The following is a 23,771-nucleotide window of genomic DNA, read 5'->3' on the forward strand; positions in this document are numbered from 1 at the left end:
AAGTATGTGAAGAAAATCTGGCCTCACTCGGGCATATAGTTAGGAAAGGGAGGACCATGCAGACTGCCTGTAAGGTCCTAAGGACCTGAGAATCCTGGGACCTCACTTTGTTGGGTTAGATATTTCTCTTATGCCACCCTCCAACCTGCCATGGAACAATTATCTTAATCTCATGAAAGAGATATTTGGAAAATCTTCCCTCTCTATCCTGTCTTCTGCATCTTTATTCACACTCCTTTCATTCAGACCCTAATCATCTCTTATGTGGAGCCTCAACAAACCTTCCCACCTGGTCTCTGTATTTAACCTGACTCTTGCATTCCATTTTCCATTCTGTCCACAGAATGATTTTTCTAACATGCCAATCTGACCCTGTCACATCCAGGTTCATATTATTTAATTTTTCTTTCTCACAAGATCAAGTTTAAACTTGTCTTTAACATGGCATATCAGACCATCCACAGTTAACCCTCTACCTACCTCTCCAATAACTTGTGGTATAGTCATATTGAATGTGAATAAAAAGACACAATATATTTTCTTATTCTTTTGTACCTTTGTGTGTGTCTCTTTCATCCATGATGCTCTTTCTGTCCCTTATCCACTTAATGAAATCTTACTCATTCCTCACAATTTAACTCAGGTATAATTAACTACCACCACAGCTCCTACCCATCTTTATGCCAGAATTAGGTGGCTTTTGGTATCTCCAGCTGAATAAGAATAGGAAAGACATGTATTAACACTTTACAAAAAGCTTATCAAAAAAGATGTGCTTGCCTTAGCCAGTTTCACTCAGTGGTTAGAATGTCTGCCCTCGGACTGAAGGGTCTCGGATTTTATTCAGGTCAAGGGTACATACCTCATTTGCAGGCTCAGTCCCTGGCCCTAGTTAGGGTATATGCAGAGGAGGCAACCAATCGATGTGTCTCTCTTACATTGATGTTTCTCTCTCTCCCTTCCACTCTCTCTGAAAAGGAATGGAAAAAATATCCTTGGGTGAGAATTTTTTTTTAAAAAAAGAAAAGAAACCTTAAATTTTATAAAAATGTAATATAATCCACAGTGTCAAGTCTTGGAACAATCTTGTGGAGAACTCCCAAACAGAATTGAATAACATGTTCACATATTTAGTAAAAAAAAATAATAATAGAATAAAAAATTTTTTTAAAAATGCTACTTTCTATACTAATTGGTGATGGATAAAGATAACTCAGATATTTTAAGAGGAAAATCATATTCCCTTCAAGAGCTCACCCAGAAATATTCAAAATCATTTAAACAATAATTGCATTAATCATTTGATGAATCCAAAGACACACTTTATTACGGTCTTTTATGCAATTTGTAACAAGATTGAATAGTTCAGATTCTCTTATTTGCAAAGCTATAAAGTATTTGAGCCACATCTAAAACCATAAATTGATTTGAGCATTGCTTGTAAAGTCAATCAAATTATTTTTAGTTAAAAAATATAAGAGGTATGCTGATAACTAAGTCAAAATATATTAAATTGTGGCTTTCTTCATTAATACAGATCCTCACCTTATTTTTAAACTGGTAACAACTGAATAAGCCATGCAGTGATATCCACTGTCTATCAGGGTGTGCTCATTTTCAACCTGTTTATATATCATTTTTGATTATTGTAAGTGCAGAATACTGGGCCTTTCTAGAGGTGGGACTCAGAAATCTGCATTTTAAACCAGCCTTCAAATTTGCTTTCTTGTACTCTAAAAGTTGTGTGTCTTCCAAAAAGTGTTTTAGGGGGCAATACTTTGTGTGTCGTCCTTATCAATGCACACTTTCATGAATCCCCTTACCAATTTAATTTACAGATTCTGGCAGTCTCTGCCTTCTCCCTCAGCAATCCTAGACATATCAGAACTATAGATTTCCCCAGTTAAACAATCTTACAGGCAGCTCAGTGCAAGTTCATCTGAAAAGAATACATACAATGAAGAGAAATAATTAAGACAACTCCCATTATTGAATATATATTTAATGTTGCAGGTTAGGTGTTTTTAATAAATCATATTTTAAAATATAGATAATATTCTCATTTAGTACTTAAAGAAATTAAAGTTCATGCTGTGAACTAATTTGTTTAGGGTTACACAACTAGTTACTTGTTGAGCTTAGGATCAAACACCCATGCTTTTGCCACATTGCCTTTGAACATAAAATATCAAATCAGTCATTACGTTGGGAAAAAATATAAAGGAAAAAATATTCCCATGTTATCAAAATCCTCACTTGCTTGCACAATAGCTAAAGTACCACCTAATCTTGTAGGAGTCTCCCACTATCTTCACTCCACATTCTCTCTGCTTTTTCAGTCTCAGCTCAGTCCTGGTAAGTCCCATGATAAATTCTTCCAGCTCTGGTACATCATCAGCTACATTATTGATGCCCTGAATTACACTAAAATGAAACATATATATGTCCTATTTTAAGTCCTAATTATATGATGCAGTAGCCACTGGTCCTACATGGTATTTCAGTGTAATCAATTTACTTAATATTTTAATTTAAAGTTAATTAAAATTGGACCAAAAAAAAATTCAGTTGCCTGGTCACGTCAATAGCTTCATTGGTCAGTGGCTACTCTATTGAATAGTTAGATATAGAAAAATCCTATTTGGAAGCACTACCTGAATGTATAGGTAAAAGAAAATTTTATATTTGAAGGGTTAGACCTTTGGTGCAGAAACAAAAATTTTCTATGTATTTACACACTTATTTTGATAAATATTAAATAAACTTAAGTAACTGATGTTTTTATGTTTTTTTCTTATAATTATAACCTCTTTCCACCCCTTAAAAGAAGTAGATTATAAAGTGTTTTTATTTTTTTTATTTAAAAATTTTTTTTTAAATATATATTTTAAAATATATCTTTATTGACCTCAGAGACAGGAAGGGAGAGGGAGAGAGACAGATAGAAACATCAATGATGAGAGAGTTATCATTGATCGGCTGCCTCCTGCTCACCCACAACTGGGGATTAAGCCCGCAACCCAGACACATGCCCTGACCAGGAATCGAACCTCAGTGCCCCGGATCCTAGGTCAATGCTCAACCGCTGAACCATGCCCGGCCTGGCTAAAGTGTTTTTAAAGATACTGTTGGTAGTAATCTGCTTATTACACTGATTAGACATTCTTGAATATACAAATTCTAAAGTGAAAATTAGATTTTTTTCATTCTACACAAGTATTCCCATGAAATTAATTTTTTCCTTTACAACCAGAGAGATCCATGCAGTTAAGACTGTTTGAGGTGCAGTTCTGTACATCTTGTGTCAGCATGTGTCCTGGACTATCAGTTTCAAGGATGTTTGTATTGCAAACAACCTTGGAAGACAGAGCTCCCTCCAGGTCAGGGGATAGATTTGTTTCCTGAAGAGGTTAAAGATAGAATCGTCCCTTGGGGAAAGTTGGTCAGGTTTGCTAGAATTCTCATTTCAAAGACTGGGAGTTCTTAAGCTCATGGTCCCTCAATTGTGACAAACACACTCTGTGTTCAGCACCCACGTGGTCTGCTCTCCATCTCTACCTTGGGTCTTGGGGCCAGGGGAACTGGTGTCAGTGAAAGTCATGCTGTCTTCTGGGCCCTGAGTAAAGCTGTGTCTCTAACCAGAATCTGTGTCATTCAGCAGCCTCCACAAACTGTGACTGGCTGAAATGTAGGGTTGAAAGTTCTGTGAGATCTCAGACCCCACAGAGCTCTTGAGAAAATAAGACAAATTAGAGCTAATAGGTGTGGACTCACAACGGGGTTCTAAGGAAAATAATCTCACAGGGTGATCTGATCATAGATCCTAACCGGGCAGGTCATGGTGGGTTATCACATCCCAGGCAAGGTTTGTGTCCGTCTTAAGCAAACCTTGTCCGATAAAAGGTTTGTGTCCGTCTTAAGCAAACCTTGTCCATTGTTCATGTGCATCTAGGTTAACACACCTTTTAAATATGGGTTCCCACCCTCAAGAGCGCACATGATCTTGAGAACTATCCTGTAATCCACTCCCCATTTTGCTTTCTCCCACCTTCAGGTAATCTTCCTTATGTTCCCTCATTAATTTAAAATGTATAAAAGAATCTTCTGACTGTCATTATGCAAAGTATTTTTTTCAGATCTTGCTTCCAGACATATCCTCTGTTTGGCTCAAATAAGTTTTTATAAAAATCCTCTACAGGTTGAATGTTCTTACGTTGATGTAAGTATGTCCTGAAAAGTGGAGTACAACCCAGAGTGTGGGAGAGGCAAAGTGGTAAAAAGATTGAGGGTTGATTTTTAGGGAGTTGGTGAAGTCTGGGAACAAAACACATAATTTATTTTGTAACAACTCCTAATCCACTTAATTATTGGCCAGTTAAATTTAGGCTTCAAAATTGATGATATGGGTTAATATTGATCTTGGTCAAAAACAAAACACCTGAAGACACAGGTTCTTCAGAATAAAATAGATGCCTAATTAGCTTTGTAATATTTATTCAGTTTTTCCTCAGCATTGTCAGTTCTAAAGGACTCCTCATTAAAAATTATCCCACTGATAAGCAGAGCTGCTCTTCGCATCCTAAAGACGAACCCCCTTGTCTTTGCTTTCCCAATCCTAAGTCAGTAATCTTTTAATAAAATGGAGATTAAAACTTATCTGTCTCACACTCAACCATCTCCCCAACCCTGCCCCACTCCCATGCCTCCCTCCATCCCCTCTACACACATCCTGATGTGGAAGGTGCACATCTGTACCTAGAAAGATGGAGAAATGTCTCTTCATAGATAGCAGTCAAAAGACAACCAATTGAAGTTCCAACTATTTTATTAAGGTGTTGGTATTATTTACTTTTAAATTACATGGCGTATTTCTTTGTCCATGCTCGAGCCATGGCATCATACTTTGGCTTATCATTGATGTACGTCTTCCAAATTTCTGGAACCAGGATATTGTGTGGGCTGGGATCACACAGCATGGAGCTGATTGACAGCAATATTTTGGAAACTGTGTGTGCTGGTGACCACTGGGAATTAAGGATGGCCAGACCCACACATCCTTTCTGATTTATGCTGGGATGGTAAATTTGGGTTTTAAATAGGACCTTGGGTGGTTTGAAGGGGTACTCCCACGGGAATCGGATAGTGAGGAAGAAGGCTCCTCCCTGGTAGGGGCTGTCCTTGGGCCCTATTATATATCCCTTCCAGTGGAACATGTCGCCTTCCACGGGACCTACGGAGCAGAGCTTTGGGGGGTCTCGAGAAAGGTCGAGGAGCTCCTTCTGGAGGCGCCTTACAGCCAGAGACAGCGCCATGCGGCTCCGATCCTCCTCGTGAGGTTTCCTAATAGGTGGAAGGTTGGGGGAGACCATGGTTAAGGGGATCAGCAATCCACCAGATCAGCGGATAACTGGGTAAAGCCGGGTTCTGGGGTGGAGAGGGTGACTGGGGACAGGGATGGTGGTGGAGACGAAGGTTGAGGAAGGAGAGATGGGAGCCCAGAGGGACTGATAGGCTACTGCTCACCTGTGTTCCGCACAGCTGCTGGCTCCACCACTTCTGGGCTCTCCTGATCTGGATTCTGCTGCTCAGAGACCCCGCTGCCCGTACACACGACCACCAGGGACTGGGCTGCTCTTGCTCAGGGTGGCCTGGTCCTGCTGCTGGTTGCTAAAGTATACATTGGGTTCCATGGCAACAGTAGGGAACCCCTTATGTGAGGTCACAGGGACCAAGCTGATGACATCACTCAGTGAGTGCAGAGGGTGGGGGCAGGGTGAAGAGGTGATCTTAATAAAGGACGGTGGAGGATGGGAGAGACCATGGAGATCAATGGAGGGGGGGTGGAGTGTGGGAGGGACCATGGAGATCAATGGAGGGGGGTGGAGGGTGGGAGGGACAATGGAGATCAATGGAGGGGGGTGAAGTGTGTGAGGGAGCATGGAGAACAATGGAGGGACGTGGAGTGTGGGTGTGACCATGGAGATCAATGGACTGGGGTGGAGTGTGGGTGGGACCATGGAGATCAATGGAGGGGGGTGGAGTGTGGGAGGGACCATTGAGATCAATAGAGAGGTGTGGAGTGTGGGTGTGACCAGGCAGATCAATGGAAGTGTGAAGTGTGGGAGGGAGCATGGAGAACAATGGAGGGTAGTGGAGTGTGGTATGACCATGCAGATAAATGGAACGGGGTGGAGTGTGGGAGGGTAGATGGAGATCAATAGAGGGGGGCGTATTGTGGGAGGGACCATGGAGATCAATGGAGAGGGGTGGAGTGTGGGAGGGACCATGGAGATCCATGGAGAGGGGTGGAGTGTGGGAGGGACCTTGGAGATCAATGGAGGGGCCTGGAGTGTGGGAGGGACCATGGAGATCAATGGAGGGGGTTGAAGTGTGGGAGGGAGCATGGAGAACAATGGAGGGTGGTGGAGGGTGCGTGTGACTATGGAGAACAATTGAAGGGGGTGGAGTGTGGGTGGGACCATGTATATCAATAGAGAGGGGTAGAGTGTGAGAGGAACCATGGAGATCGACTGGACGGGGGTGGAGGGTGAGAGGGGCCATGGAGAAAAATGGAGGGGCCTGGAGTGTGGGTGTGACCATAGAGATCAGTGGAGGGTGGTGGAGTGTGGGTGTGACCATGGAGAACAATGGAGGGCATACAGTGTTGGTGTGACCATGGAGATCAATGGAAAGGGGTAGAGTGTGGGAGGGACAATGGAGATCAATGGAGGGGGTGGAGTGTGGGAGGGACCATCGAGATCAATGAAGGTGGGTGGAATGAGTCAGGGACAATGGAGATCAATGAAGGTGGGTAGAGTGTGGGGGTACCATGTATATCAATGGAGGAGGATGGAGTGTTGGAGGGACCATGGAGATCAATGGAGGGGGGTTTAGTGTGGGAGGGACAATGGAGATTAATGGACGGTGGTGGAGTGTGGGTGTGACCATGGAGATCAATGGAAAGGGGTGGAGTGTTGGTGGGACCATTGAGAACAGTGGAGGGGTTGGAGTGTGGGTGTGACCATGGAGATCAACGGAGGGGAGTAGAGTGTGGGAAGGACCATGGAGAACAATGGGTGGGCATGGATTGTGGGTGTGACCATGGAGATAAATGGAGGGGGTGGAGTCTGGGAGGAACCATGGAAATCAATGGACGGGGGGTGGAGTGTGGGAGGGACCATGGAGCTCAACCGAGGGGGTTGGAGTGTGGCTGTGACCATGGAGAACAATGGACGGGGGTGGAGTGTGGGTGTAACCCTGGAGATCAATGGAGGGGGGTGGAGTGTGGGAGGGATCATGGATATCAATGGAGTAGGGGTGGAGTGTGAGAGGGACCATGGAGATCAATGGAGGGGGTCGGAGTGTGGGTGTGACCAGGGGGAACAATGGAGGGGGTGGAGTGTCGGTGGGACCTCGGAGATCAATGGAGGGGGGTGGAGTGTGAGAGGGACCATGGAGATCAATGGAGGGGCTGGAGTGTGGGTGTGACCATGAATATCAATGGAGAATGGTGGCGTGTGGGAGGGACCATGGAGATCAATGGAGGGTAGTGGAGTGTGGTATGCCCATGCAGATCAATGGAGGGAGGTGTAGTGTTTGGGTGTTACCAGTTTGGGTGTGACCATGGAGATCAATGGAGGGGGGTGGAGTGTCGTTTGGCCTTGGAGATCAATGGAAAGGGGTGAAGTGTGGGTCGGACCATGGAGATCAACGGAGGGGGGTCGAGTGTGGGAGGGACCACGGAGATCAATGGAGGGGGGTGGAGTGTAGGAGGGACCATGGAGATCAATGGAGGGGGATGGAGTGTGGGAGGGTCCATGGAGATCAATGGAGGTGGGTGGAGTGTGGGAGAGACCATGGAGATCGATGGAGGTGGGTGGAGTGTTGGAGGCACCATGGAGATCAATGGGGAGGGATGGAGTATTGGTGGGTCCACTGAGAACAGTGGAGGGGTTGGAGTGTTGGTGTGACCAAAGAGATCAAAGCATGAGGGTAGATTGTTGCAGGGACCATGGAGATCAATGGAGGGGGGAGGAGTATAGGAGGGAAAACGAAGATCATTGGAGGGGGGTGGAGTGCGGATGTGACCATGGAGATAAGTGGAGGGTGGTGGAGTGAGGGTGTGACCATGGAGAACAATGGAGGGCATACAGTGTTGGTGTGACCATGGAGATCAATGGAAATAGGTAGAGTGTGGGAGGGACAATGGTGATCAATGGAGGGGGTGGAGTGTGGGAGGGACCCCCTTCCATCAATGAAGGGGGGTGGAATCTGTCAGGGACCATGGAGATCAATGTAGGTGGGTGGAGTGTGTGGGGGACCATGTAAATCAATGGAGGAGGATGGAGTGTTGGAGGGACCATGGAGATGAATGGAGGGGGGGTTAGTGTGGGAGGGGCAATGCAGATTAATGAAGGGTGGTGGAGTGTGGGTGTGACCATGGAGATCACTGGAGAGGGGTGGAGAGTGGGAGGGACCATGGAGATCAATGGAGGGGTCTGTTTTGTGGGTGTGTCCCTCTAGAAAAATGTAGGGGGCTGGAGTGTGATTCTGACCCTGGAGAACAATGGAAGGGGGTGGATTGTCAAGTGGACCATGGAGATCAATGGAGGGGGTTTGAATGTGGGTGTGACTATGGAGATCAAAGGAGGGAGGTGGAGTGTGGGTGGGACCATAGAGATCAATGGAAGAGTGTGGAATGTGGGAGGGACCATGGAGAACAATGGAGGGGTGTGGAGTGTAGGAGGGACCATAAGATCAACGGAGGGGGGTGGAGTGTGGAGTGACCATTGACATCAATGGAGGCCGGTGGATTGTGGGAGGGACCATGGAGATCAATGGAGTGGGGTTGAGTGTGGGTTGTACCATGGAGATCAATGGAGGGGGGTGGAGTGTTGGTGGGACCATGGAGATCAATGGAGGGCCGTGGAGTGTGGGAGGGACCATGGAGATCAATCGAGAGGTGTGGGGTGTGGGAGTGACCATGGACATTATTGGAGGGTGGTGGAGTGTGGCAGTGAGCATGGAAATCAATGGAGGGGCGTGCAGTGTGGGTGGGAACATGGAGAACAGTGGAGGGGTGTGGAGTGTGGGTGTGACCATGGAGATCAAAGGAGGGTTGTGGTGTGTGGGAGGGACCATGAAGAACAGTGGAGGGGGATTAAGTGAGTGTGTGAACTTGCAGAAAAATGCAGGGGGGTGGAGGGTGGGAGGGTCCATGGAGAAAAATGGAGGGGGTTGGAGTGTGGGTGTGGCCATGGAAAACAGAGGAGGGAGATTGAGTGTTGGTGTGACCATGGAGATCAATGGAGGTGGGTAGAGTGTGGGAGTAACCATAGAGAACAGTGGAGGGGTTTCAGTGTGGCTGTGACCATGGGGATCAATGGAGGGGGGTTGGAAGGTGGGAGAGACCATGGAGATCAATGGAGGGGCGTGTAGTATTGGTGTGACCCTAGAGAACAATTGAGACTGGTTGTGTGTCTGTGAGACCATTGAGATCAATGGAGAGGCATCCAGTGTGGGTGTGACCGCGGAGATAAATGGACAAGGGTGCAGTGTCGGTGGGACCTTGGAGATCAGTGGAGGGGGGTGTAGTATTGGTGTGACCCTAGAGAACAATGGAGAGGGGTGGAGTGTCGGTGAGACCATGGAGATCAATGGAGGGGGGGTAGCGTGTGGGACGGACCATTGCGATCAATGGTGGGGGGTGCAGTGTAGGAGGGACCCCGGATATCAATGGAGGGGGGTGGAGTATGGGAGGGACCATGGAGATCAGTGGAGGGGGGTGGAGTGTGGTGTGACCATGGAGAACAATGGAGGTGCGTGGAGTGTTGGTGGGACCATGGGGATCACTGGAGGGAGGTGGAGTGTGGTTGGGACCATGGTGATCAATGGAGCGGGGGTGGAGCGTGGGAGGGTCCATGGAGATAAATGGAGGGGTGTGGACTGTTGGAGTGACCATGGAGATCAATGGAGGGTGGTGAAGTGTGGGTGGGACCATGGAGAACAATGGAGGGGTGTGGGCTGAGGGAGGGACCTTGGAGATCAATGGAGGGGTATAGTGTTTTGGAGGGGACATGGAGGTCAATGGAGGGGGGTGGAGTATTGGAGGGACCATGGAGATCAATGGAGGGACCTGGAGTGTGGGAGTGCCCATGGAGGTCAATCGAGAGGGTGGGTTGTGTACGGGACCACGGACATTAATGGAGGTTGGTGGAGTGTGGGAGGGAGCATGGGGATCAATGTAGGGGGGTGGAGTGTGGGAGGGAGCATGGAGATCAATGGAGGGGCGTGGAGTGCTGGTGTGACCATGGAGATCAATGGAGGGGGGTGGAGTGTGTGTGTGACCATGGAGAACAATGGAGGGGCGTGGAGTGTGGGTGTGACCATGGAGAACAGTAGAGGTGTGTGGAGTGTTGGTGGGACCATGGAGATCAATGTAGGAGGGTGGAGTGTGGGAGGGACGAGGGAGATTAATGGAGGGGGGTGGAGCGTGGGAGGGACCGTGGAGATCAATGGAGGGGCATGGAGTGTGGGTGTGACCCTGGAGAACAATGGACGGGGGTTGATTGTTGGAGGGACCATGGACAGTATTGGAGGGATTGAAGTGTGTGAGGCACTATGGGGAGCACTGGAGGGAGGTGGAGGTTGGCGGGGCCCCAGAGGGGAATGGAGTGGGGTATAGGACTGGAGGTTTGGAAGGGGGTAGAAGGGAGGTGGGAAAGAACCCAAGCTGCCTGGCTACCCAGTGCTGGTGGTGTGGCCTACCAAGTTGGGTCGCAGACAGTACCCATCTCTTAGAGTTATCCATTCGAATATATAAGAGCAGTTCTGTGAATTCCCTCCTCCCCTCATGCACTCAGATTCACCTGCCTTTAACATTTTACCCATTGGCTTTATACTCATTTCTCTACGTGTCATTCCCGCTCCTGTGCCTGCCCTCTCTCTCTCTATTTGTGGATACATAGACACTTGAGAATAAGCTACGTACATCATGGCCCTTTACTCCCAGGTACTTTCCTGTGTATTCCTAAGATAGACATTCTCTTACATCATTAACTTTGGTAAATTTAACATTGATTCCATAGTTTTATAACTTTCAAAATTACTTTTCATAACCTTTTTTTAAATTTACTTTTTATGAAGAATTAAAGCTTTAAAAGATCTAATCTGGAGATAAAACCAATTTAATTTTTCCATAAATGAGAGGAAAAGCAGAAGGAAGGAATAAAAACAGGTAATCCATCTAGCATATCTAAGAGTGTGGTTATTTTTCTTTCTAAAAACAATCATTTTGGGGAAGTAGTGATTCCAGTAACACTCATAACTGCAGAACGATGTATTTCATCCATGAGAATTTCTAATAAAGATACTTATTCACGTGAAACTCTCTTCACTTGCTTGTACAAATGGGAATGTAAAGCCAAATAAGTTCCATTAACAAAGGTGGGGCTATAATCCATATCAATTATTTTTCATGAAATAAAGCAATTTAATAAGGCCTTCTTAAATGTTAGTACAAAATCACATTAGACATGGTAGGCAACAGTTTCATTTATGATATACTGCACATACTTCAATGATGAAAATTTCCTGATATAAACTACTTATCTAATGCACTTATTCGAACAATTTAGGAAGGCAAAATAATTATTTGACAGGACTTTAAAGGAGGAGAATGTAGATGGTTTATTGGGTCCTGTAATAATAGAACATAAAATGTCTAACTCATTGAAATAAACTTTTCCAAATCTCTTGTGTTATGTGGTTCAAAACAAGAACTGATTTGTGTGCTTGTGAACAGATAAACTATCCTTGTTACTGTGATGAGTATCAAATTTTAACATCTTCATTTGAAATAACAGAACACTTGTAAGAAAATTGGAAAAGAAAACTGGGGAGAGTTCTTTACATAAGAAGCAAATATAACATTGCCTAATGTTGTGGGAAGCTTCTGAAGTTCTCTTTTTCCTAAGGAATGAGACTTGAAAATTATTCTGTAAGATCAAATGCCATTAACACCAACCTTTTTGATTGGGTTGGGTATCAGGACAATGTAATCTTGTGTAAATCCTCTGTAGGAAAAAGGGTTCCCATGATCCCTCCACCGTTTCATTGACCAAATCCTGTGGAAAATAGTTTTCACATCCATCTAACCCCATCTCCAGTGTAGCGGCTCTAATTCAGGATGTGATCATTGGTCACAAGACTGCAATAACATATGTTAATGAGTGTCTATGCTGCCAATATTGCCACCCTCAAATCCATCCTCAACACTGCCCTGTAGAATGATCTCCCTAAAGCATAAGTCAATTCCTATCATAATTTTCAATAACTTCTACACCTGCAGGGCGAATTATAAATTTCAGGGCTGCCCTATTCCATATTCTCCAGGGAGAATTCAACTTCACTCATTTTTGCTACACATAATTTTTGCATACTTATCATATAGCATGTATTATACTTCATTTTTATTGTCTATTAAAATGTTCATTGTTTTAACCAGTCTGATAGCTCTGTGATGAAAGGATTGCCCTTGGTCATTTTTGTATTCTTACTGCCTAGTGTATATTAGGTACTCAATATTTCCTGGAGCAGTCCATGCATGCATTTAAAGGATGAATGGTCCCATCCAGATTTGCTCAGTGGTTAGAGCATCAGCTCACATACTGAAGGATCCCAAGTTTGATTCTGGCCAAAGGCATGTATTGGGTTGCAGGCTCTATCTCCAGCCCAGGTTGGGGCATGTGCTGGAGGCAACAAATCAATGTGTCTCTCTAGACACATCGATGTTTCTCTCTCTCCCACTTTCATCGATGTTTCTCTCTCTCCCACTTTTTTTTTTTTTTTTAAATATATCTTTATTGATTTCAGAGAGAGGAAAGGAGAGGGAGAGAGAGAGATAGAAACATCAATGATGAGAGAGGCACTGATGGAGCCCACAACCCGGGCATGTGCCCTGACCAGGAATCGAACCCCGATCACCTGGATCCTAGGTCGACGCTCAACCGCTGTGCCACGCCTGGCCAGGCTCTCCCACTTTCTCTGAAAAGCAATGGAAAAAATATCTTCAGGTGAGGATTAAAAAATAATAATAAAACATAAAAGATGAATGACACAATTTATACAGTATTACTCATTTAAAGAGGATATAATTATCATTTGTTTACAATTGAAAATTTAGATTAGAAACATTATTTGGAGCGATGTCAGACAATTCCAGTATGAGAGGTTTTCTTGCTCCTTCCCCTTGAAGTTTCAACAATTTGAGCAGCTACAGTTAGACAAAGGATTCCCTGCTAAACCTGAAAACACATCTAGAGAGATCTGTGTATTGAAACATCTGAATGTGGAAGAATTGGAGTGAACCGAAAAGAAAGGAAGAGAGAAGAGCTGAGATGGTGTCAGAGACATAGATCAGTACTTGCATCCTGGAGCTCACTGTGCATCTCAGCTTAGAGAGGGGAGAAATCACATTGCTGCTGGCACTCCTCCAGCCCTGAGGAGCAGAGAGATACAGTGAGCATTCCTGTTGGTATGGTCAGTACAGTTGAATCCAGTAACTTGGGAAGAGAGGAATCACAAATGTGTCTGACAGTCACCATTGTCAGGCAGAAAAACAGAACCACAGAGCCTTGTTGCCTCCCCCTTCTCTCCTCTCCTAGAGCTAGCAGTGAGTCCCAGAAGAAGCTGTAGCAGTGATTGTCAGGTTACAGAGCACATTATATGCAAACATGACAACAGGACCACAGAAACATGTTTTCACTTAGTTACAGGCTACTCTAATCCCAGAGATGGGTGGAAATACAGATGTGAGACCACTAAGGTCTGCCATTGGACACAACTTAGAGGACAAAACCACAAAGGCAGGAGCAGCCTCTCCCAGCTCCCCCTCCCCCCCATTTATCACTCCTGCATGGCCAGCAGCGTCTGTCTGCAGGGGAAGGCACTGAGATTTCAAGGATTTTGAACCCCACAGCTCCACCACATTTGCCAGGGAGGTTGATGCCCTGAAATAGAGGCAGCCTGATCACAGAGGAGATGTCCACTTTCCCAGGGAACACAGAACTTCTTTCAACCTCCCACAAAGGTCTAAAAAGCCAGAGCAGTGCATGAAAAACTAAAACAAACCTGTGCTTTAGTGCCACTTACTGGGGAAAAAATTAAAAAACATTATTGTTCTACTAAAGAAGCACCACTAATACATAGATGCCTAGATAAAGGATCCATCAGATGCTATGCATGACCAAGGTAATGAGGCAGCTCCCAAAGAAAATGAAAAATCACCAGAAAATAAACTCAAAGACAGGAAAATGTGTGATTTAAATGACAGAGTATTCAAGATTGCAGTTTTGAAAAAACTCAAGATACAAGAAAACAAAGATAGGAAGTTTAATGAACTCATAAATAAAATCAACAATCAAAATGAGTACTTTACCAAAGAGATTGAAACTCTGTATAGGAAACAAATATAAATTCTGGAGATGAAGAACTCAATAAAAGAAAGAAATAATGAAGTAGCTAGCTTAGGAAAAAGAACTGTCCAGATGGAGGAAAGGATTAGTGATATCAAAGATAGAAATCTAGAAATGATGCAGATGTAAGAAGAGAGAGATTTGCGCATAAAAAAATGAAAGAACTCTACCAGAAATATCTGATTCCATTAGAAAGCGTAACATAGGAATAATAGACATACCAGAAGAAGAAAAGAGGGAGAAGGGAACAGAGAGCCAGTTTAAACAAATAGTTGATGAAAATGTTCTATGGAAAGACCTAGATCCTCAAGTCCATGAAGCAAACAGAACACCTCCTTATCTCAGCTCAAAAAGGCCTTTTCCAAGGCACATTGTACTAAAACTGTCAAAAATTAATGAGAAAAATGTCTTCTCAAGACAACCAGGGACAAAAAGACAGTAACCTACAAAGGAAATCCCATTAGATTATAATTGGATTTTTCAGCAGAAATCCTACAAGCTAAGAGAGAGTGGAATAAAATATTCAACTACCAAGAGTAATTACCATCCAAGAATAATGTATCCATCAAAGTTATCCTTAAATATAAAAAGAGAATAAAGAATTTTTCAGATATACAGAAGCTGAGGGAATTTACCACCAGGTGACCTCCATTACAGGAAATACTCAAGAACGTTATTCTACTTAAAACAAAGAACAAAAGGAATACAAATTTTTGAGTAAGATCACCAACAGGCAGACAGAAGCAGGACTTTACAACCTTTTTTCAGAATAAGGTACTATGCATTTAAATATCACATAAAGGTTAAAGGATGTAAAAAACAAAACATTAAAACAGAGACAATAGCTACTGCAGTTCAGAAACAAACTAACAGTATAAATAGGGATAATTTGTGAAAACAGAAACACATAAGGGCAGGGGGTAAAGTTCTGAATTTGCAAGGGGAATAGAGATAAGATGCATTCAGAAAAAAAGAAAAAGAAAAAAAAAAAAGACTATATATGAAAACTTTTTTTGCATAAACCTAATGATGACCACACACAAAACACTCAAATCTGAGGAACATAACTTAAAGAAAAGAGGAATCAGATGAGTAATTATAGAATAACACCATAACTAAAATAATAGACAGAAACAAAAGGAAAAAAACAATGGAGGCACAGATCTCCCAGAAAACAACAGATAAAATGGCTATAGGGAATCTTCATACACCAATAATCACACTAAATGTGAATAGAATGAATTCACTAATAAAAAGACAGAGAGTAGCATATTTGCTCAAAAAACAAAACCCAACCATATGATGCCTTCAGAAGACACATCTAAGCTGCAAAGACAAATTTCAACTTAAAGTGAAAGGGTAGAATATGATTCTAAAAGCAAAGAGCATCCACAGAAAAGCACATGTAGCCATACTTCTATCTCACAAAATAGATTTCAAGATAACAAAGGTAACAAGATGCAACGATGGACAATTTATAATGATAAAGGGGAAACAACATCAAGAAGACAACACTTGTCCATATATATCTGCCCAATCAGAGAGCACTGAAATATATAAAGCAACTACTTACACAACTAAAGGGAAAAACCAACAAAAACACACTCATGGTAAGAAACCTAAATACCCCACTGACAGCTATACATACATCATTCAAACAGAAAATCAATAAAGAAATGTCAGCCTTAGATAAAACATTAGACCAAATGAACATAATTGACATTTACAGAGCCTTTCATGCCAGAACATCAGATTATACATTCTTCTCCAGTGCATAAGGAACATTCTAAAGGATAAACCATATTTTGGGACACAAAACTTCTTAAAAAATTTAAGAAGATTGAAATCATACCAAGCATATTTTCTGACCATAGTGCTTTGAAATTAGAAAGTAACTGCAAAAGAAAAGTGGAAAAAGCCACAAAGATATGGAAATTAAACAACATGATACTAAAAATGACTTGGTGAAAGAAGCAATAAAAGATTGAAAGCTTCACAGAGAGAGCTTTGTGCAGTGGCAGCATCATAGCCAATGAGGTTTATCCAAGGCTCAATTATTGCTAATTGAAAAAAAAACAAGCTGCACCTAGATAATACAACATATCAAAACTTTGGGATGCAGCAAAAGCAGTAATAAGAGGGAAGTTTATATTATTACTGGCCTATCTAAAAAAACAAACAAACAGGAAAAATCCCAATTAAACAACCTAATATTACCTCTTAAAGAACTAGAAAAAGAACAAAAGCAGCCAAAAGTTATCAGAAGGAAGGAAACAATAGAAATTAGATCAGAATTAAATGAAATAGAGAACAAAATTCTATACAAAAAAATTAATGCAACAAAGAGCTGGTTCTTTGAAAAGATTAATACTATTGACAAGTCTCTGCCTAACCTCAGTTAGGAAACAGAGAAAAGACTCATACAAACAAAATCCGAAATGAAAGAGAAGTTACCACAGACATCACAGATCATACTAAAATACTATGAAAGACTATGTCACCAAATTCAATAACCTAGAAGAAATGAATAAGTTCCTAGAAATATACGACCTTCCTGGACTTAATCACAAAGAACTGGAAAGTCTAAATAGACTGATGAACAGTGAGAAAATGGAAACAACCATCAAAAACCTCCTAAAAAATTAAAGTCCAGGACCAGATGCCTTCACTAGTGAATTCCACCAAATATTCAGATTTGATACCTATCCTTCTCAAACTTTTCCAAAAAGCTGAAGAAGAGGCAGTATTTTCTTACACATTTTATGAGGTCAATATAACCCTGATACCAAAACTTGGCAAGTATAACGCAAGAAATGAAAACTATAGACCAATATTTCTGATAAAAACAGATGCAAAAATTCTAAACAAAATACCGGGAAATCAAATACAGCAATACATTATAACAATAATACATCTCAAGGGTAAGATCTGAACATGGCGGCAGTGGTAGCTGCTATGGCACTGAAAGGCCAAGAGGTGATAAATGTCCGAGTCTCCTGGAGGTTCTCCCAGGAGCCACAGCTAACAAAGTTCCCAGAACAGGACCCGGGCACTGAAAAGCCACAGCTCCTCAGAGTGCAAGGAAGAGTCTGAGCCCCTATCCCCTGAGCTGGAATAAATTCCCAGAAAGAGAGGCAAGACCCCATGAAAGCTGTGGGAGTAGCCTGGGCCATCGCCTTTCCCAGCTTAAAAAAAAAGAAAAAAAAACACAAAACATCATAATCAATTGAGGTTCATTCCAGGGGCTCAAGGATGGTTCAACATATGGAAATAGATCAATGTAATACACCACATAAATAAAACAAAGGATAAAAAATTATACAATCATAGCAATAGATGCAGAAAAGGTATTTGACAAGATACAACATCCATTTATTATTAAAACACTCAATAAAATGGATATAGAAGGAAAGTACCTCACATAATAAATTCCACATATGATAAACCCTCAGTTAATATACTCAATGGTGAAAAGCTGAAAGCTTTTTCTCTAAGATTAGGAATAAGACAAGGACATCCACTCTCACCACACTTAATCTGGAAGTCCTAGCCAGAACAACTAGGTAAGAGAAGAGATAATAGGCATCCAAATTGGAAATGAAAAAGTAAAATTGTAACTTTTGCAGATGACAAGATTCTTTATATAGAAAACCCTAAAGATTCCACCAAAAAAAATCCTATTAAAAACAATAAACAAATACAGAAAAGTTTCAGGATACAAAATCAATAATCTCTATTAAAAATCTCGCCCGGCCGGGCGTGGCTCCGCGGTTGAGCATCCACCTAGGATCCAGGCGATCGGGGTTCGATTCCCGGTCAGGGCACATGCCCGGGTTGCGGGCTCGATCAATGACTCTCTCATCATTGATGTTTCTCTCTCTCTCTCCCTCTCCTTTCCTCTCTCTGAGATCAATAAAGATATACTTAAAAATAAATAAAAAATTAAAAAATAAAAATCTCTATTCCCACTTTGCTGAGAGTTTTTATGAAAAATAGGTGCTGGGTTTTGCACAAAAGTCTACTGTATTCCTACATATTAATAAAATTTCAGAAAAAGAAATGAAAAACAATTTTTTTTCATCATTGCAACAAATAAAAACAAAACACTGAAGAATAAACTTAAAAAGGGATGTGAAGGGCCTATACACTAAAAACTGCAAAGCATTTTGAAAACAGATTGAAAGTGACACAAAAAAATGGAAAGATATTCCCTGTTAATGGATTAGAAGAATCAACCAATTTAAAATGTCCATATTATCCAAAGCAGTATATGGAATTTTTTTTCTTAAATAATCTGCTTTCCTTGCTGTTCTGCTGGGTCTTAAGGAAGAAAAGATTCATTTATGTGAACAGCATTTTCAATTGCTGAACATTAACTTTTGTAGTATTAGAATTGCACTGTCTAATAGAATAGCCACTAGCCACATGTGGCTACTTAAATTTATATAATTACGGTTAAATAAATTGAAACTCCAGTTCCTTAGTCACACCAGCCACTTGGATCATCTTAAAGGTAGCCTCAAAGACCTGCGTGTCCTTTGAGGCCACTAAAATGGTGCAGTCCTGTTGTTATTGTTTATCCTGTGAATACTAAGGGGCATGATTAGGAGTGCATGGGCTAATAATGTAGAACATCAGTATCATAACAGGGCAGATGTTTGGGTAACTGCTGCCTCTTCTGTTAGAAAATGACCCTTTCTTTTACTCCCCTCTCTCTGTGGTGTTTTATTTTTTTAATTTATCTTTATTTTTGAAAGTATTGCAGATATCCCCTTTTTCCCCCATTGACCCTGTCCACCTCGCACCCACTCCACACCCCAGGCCTTCACCAAACTATTGTCTGTGTCTATGGGTTATGCATATACTCATATATATTCTCTGGTAAATCTCTCCCCACCCACCCACCAACCCCATCTTCATTCTGAGATTCATCAGTCTGTTCCATACTTCAATGAAACTGAATCTGTTTCGTTCATCAGTTTATTATGTTCTCTAGATTCCATAAATAAGTGAGTCATGTGATACTTGCATTTCTCTACCTGGCTTATTTTGCTTAGCATAATATTCTCCAGGTTCATCCATACTTTCCCAAAGGGTACAAGATCCTTCTTCTTCACAACTGCATAGTATTCCATGTTGTAAATGTCTCACAGCTTTAGCCACTCGTCTTCTGATGGGCACTTGGGCTGTCTCCAGATTTTAGCTATTGTAAATTGCTCTGCTATGAACATAGGGGTGCATATATTCTTTCTGATTAGTGTTTCAGGATTCTTAGGATATATTCCTAGAAGTGGGACACTGAGTCAAAAGGCAGTTCCACTGTTAATTTTGTAAGGAACCTCCATACTCTTTCCATAGTGACTGCACCACTCTGCATTCCCACCAGCAGTGTACCAGGGTTCCCTTTTCTTAACCTCCTCGCCAGTACTTGTCATTTGTTGATTTGTTGATGGTGGCCATTCTGACTGGTGTGAAGTGATATCTCATTGTGGTTTTAATTTGCATGTCTCTGAGGATTAGAGACTTTGAACATTTTTTCATATGCCTCTTTGCTATCTCTTGGAGGAGTGTCTATTCAGGTCCTTTGCACCTTTTTTAATTGGGTTGTTTGTCTTCCTCTTGAGTTGTATGAGTTCTTTGTATATTTTGGAAATTAGGCCCTTTATAGATGCATTTTTGGCAAATATATTTTGCCATACCATGGGGTTCTTTTGTATTTTGAGATTGATTTCTTTTGCTGTGCTGAATCTTTTAAGTTTGATGTAGTCCCATTTGTTTATTTTTTCTTTTGTTTCTCTGCCCTAGGAGATGTATCAGTGAAAATTCCACTATGTGAGATGTCTATGACTTTACTGTTTATGTTTTCTTTGAGGATTTTTATGGTTTCATGCCTTACATGTAAGTCTTTTATCCATTTTGAATTTATTCTTGTGTATGGAGTAATTTGGTGACCTAGTTTCATTTTTTGCATCTACCTGTACAAATTTCCCAACACCATTTATTGAAGAGATTGCCTTTACTCCATTGTATGCTCTTGCATCCTCTGTCAAATATCAACTGACCATAATGTGGTGGGTCTATTTCTGGCGTCTTTTTTCTGGTCCATTGGTCTATTTGTTTGTTGTTGTACCAATACCAGGCTGTTTTGATTACAATGCCTTTGTAGTTTGATATCTGATAAAGTGATCCCTCCAAATCTGTTCTTCTTTCTCAATATTGCTATGGCTATTCAGGGTCTTTTTTGGCTTCACATAAAATTTTGGAATATTTGTTCTAGCTCTGTGAAATATGCTTTTGGTATTTTAATAGAAATTGCATGGAATATATAGATTGCTTTGGAAAATATGGACATTTTAATGATACTAAGTCTTCCAATCCATGAACATAGTATATTATTCCATTTGTTTATATCTTTCTCTATTTTTTTTTTTTTTTCTCCTGTGTCATATAGTTTTCTGAGTACAGGTCTTTTACATCTTTGGTTAAGTTTATTCCTAGGTATCTTATTTTTTTAGTTGCAATGGTAATGGTATTGTTTTCTTATTGTCTCTTTCTGAGAGTTCGTTGTTGGTGTAAAGAAATACAATCCACATTTTGATGTTAATTTTGTATCCAGCTACATTGCTGAATTGATTTATCAAATCTAGTAGCACTTTGGTGAAGTCTTTAGGGTTTTCCAGGTACAACATCATGTCATCTGTGAATAATGACAGTTTTACTTCCTCCTTTCCAATTTGGATACCTTTTATGTTTTCCTCCTGTCTGATGGTTGTGGCAAGGAATTCCAATACTGTGTTGAAAAAGAGTTGTGAATGCGGACAATCCTGTCTTGTTCCTGTTTTTAAGAAAAATGGTTTTAGTTTTTGACCATTGAGTATGATGTTGGTTGTAGGTTTGTCATATATGGCCTTTATTATGTTGAGGTATTATCTCTCTATTCTAACTCAGCTGAGAGATTTTATTAAAAATGGGTGCTGGGCTTTGTTAAACGCTTTTTCTATAACTATTGATATGATCATATGATTTTTGTCCTTCATTTTGTTTATGTGATGTATCGCATTTACTCATTTGCGAATATTATACTAGCCTTGCATCCTCAGAATAAATCCCACTTGGTCCTGGTGTATGGTCTTTTTAATGTGTTGCTGGATCTGGTTTGCTAGTATTTTGTTGAGAGCATCTATGTTCATCGGGGATAATGATCTGTAATTTTTCTGGGTAGTGTCTTTATCTGGTTTGGGGATAAGGATGATGTTGGCCTCATAAAAGGAGCTTGGGAGTTTTCCCTCCTCTTGAATTTTCTGGAATAGTTTGAAGAAGATCAGTGTTAATTCTTTGAATGGTTGGTAAAACTCACCTACAAATCTACCTGGTCCGGGACTTTTGTTCGCTGGGACTTTATTGATCACTGCTTCGATTTCATTAGTTGTTATCAGACTGTTCAGGTTTTCTGATTCTTCCTGATTCAGCTTTAGAAGCTTTTATATTTCTAGGAATTTGTCCATTTCACCCAGGCTGTCCAGTTTCTTGGCATATAGTTGCTCATAATATTTTCTTATACTCCTTTTTATTTCTGTAGGGTCCCTTGTTATTTTGCCTCTTTCATTTCTGATTTTATTTATTTGGGCTCTCTCCCTTTGTTTCTTGGTGAATCTGGATAAAGGTCCATCAATCTTATTTATCTTGTGAAGGAACCAGCTCTTGGTTTCAGTGATCTTTTGTATTGTTTTTTAGTCTCTATGTCATTAATTTCTGCTCTGATCTTTATTATTTCCTTCCTTCTATTTACTCTGGGCTTTTCTTGCTGTTCTTGTTCTAGTTCTTTTAGTTGTTGTATTAGATGGCTTAGCAGAGCTTTTTCTTGTTTCTTGAGGTATGACTGTACTGCTATGAACTTTCCTCTCAGGACTGCTTTTGCTGGGTCCCATAGATTTTAGGTGGTTGTCTGTTCATTATTGTTTTCTCCAGGAAGTTTATTTCTTCACTGATCTCGGTAACCCATTCACTGTTTCAGAACATGCTCTGTAGCCTCCATGCGTTTTAATATTTTGAGTTTTTAATAGTGGTTGATTTCTAGTTTCATGGCACTGTGATCTCTGAAGATGCTGGATATGATTTCAGTCTTCTTGAATTTGTATTGACTTGCCCTGTGCCCTAACATGTGGTCTACTTTTGAGAATGTTCCATGTGCATTTGAGAAGAACGTATATTCTGATGCTTGGGGATGAAATGTTCTGTGTCAATTATATCCATTTGCTCTAATGTGTCATTTAAGGTCTCTATTTCCCTGTTGATATTTTGTCTTGATGATCTGTCCATTGATGACAGTGGGGTGTTAAAAATCCCTCACTATGATTGTGTTGCTGTCCACATCTCATTAAAGTCCACCAAGAAATATTTTATATGTTGAGGTCCTCCTATATTGTTTGCATATATATTTATAAGGGATATTTCCTCCTGTTGGATTGATCCCTTTGGTAAAATATAGTGGCCTTCTTTGCCTCTTGTTGTGGTCTTTATTTTGAAGTCTACTTTGTCAGAAATAAGTATTGCTACTACAGCTTTTTTGTTGCATTTCACACGGAATAATTTTTCCCTCCCTTCACTTTCAGTTTGTGTGAATCTTTTGCTCTGAGGTGGGTCTCTTGTAGACAACATATATATGTGTCATGTTTTCTTACCCATTCAGTTACCCTATATCTTTGGATTGGAGCATTACTCCATTTACACTTAACATTATTATTAATATATACTTAAATAATTCCATTTTTTCCCTTCATGCCACTGTACCTTTCTCTCAATATTTCTTCCACTTCTTAAAGCATTCCTTTTATCATTTCTTACAATGATGGTTTGGTGGTATTGAACTCCTTTAGCCTACTTTTGTCTGAGAAGCTCTTTATTTCACCTTCAATTTTAAATGATAGCCTTGCTGGATAAGCAGTCTTGGTTGCAGGTTCTTGCTTTTCATTTCTTTGAGAACTTCATGCCAATCCCTTCTGGCCTCAGGTGTTTCTGTTGAGAAATCTGTTGTCAGCTTTATGGGGGTTCCCTTGTAGGTCACTGCTTGTCTCTCTCTTGCAGCCCTTCATATTCTCCCTTTGTCCTTAACATGTGCCATTTTAATTATGATGTGTCTTGGAGTGGGTCTCTTTGGTTTCTTCTTGTTTGGAACCCTTTGTGATTTCTGACCCTCTGTGGTATTCTCCTTCACCAAGTTTGGGAAGTTTTCTGTCATTATTTTTTCCACCAAGTTCTCTATCCCTTGCTCCCTTTCCTTCCCCTCTGGCACCCCTA

General features: G+C 41.3%; 1 pseudogene across 1 annotated transcript; it reads right to left on the reverse strand.

Moving 5' to 3' along the window:
* Window positions 1–4,856: 4,856 nt before the first annotated feature.
* On the reverse strand, window positions 4,857–5,369 carry LOC308550934 (ubiquitin-conjugating enzyme E2 D4 pseudogene; annotated as a pseudogene). Its single transcript has one exon. The product of its transcript is annotated as a ubiquitin-conjugating enzyme E2 D4 pseudogene (transcript).
* Window positions 5,370–23,771: the final 18,402 nt, after the last annotated feature.

The sequence above is a fragment of the Miniopterus schreibersii genome (assembly GCF_964146895.1).
Source record: "Miniopterus schreibersii genome assembly, chromosome: X".
Taxonomy (NCBI): domain Eukaryota; kingdom Metazoa; phylum Chordata; class Mammalia; order Chiroptera; family Miniopteridae; genus Miniopterus; species Miniopterus schreibersii.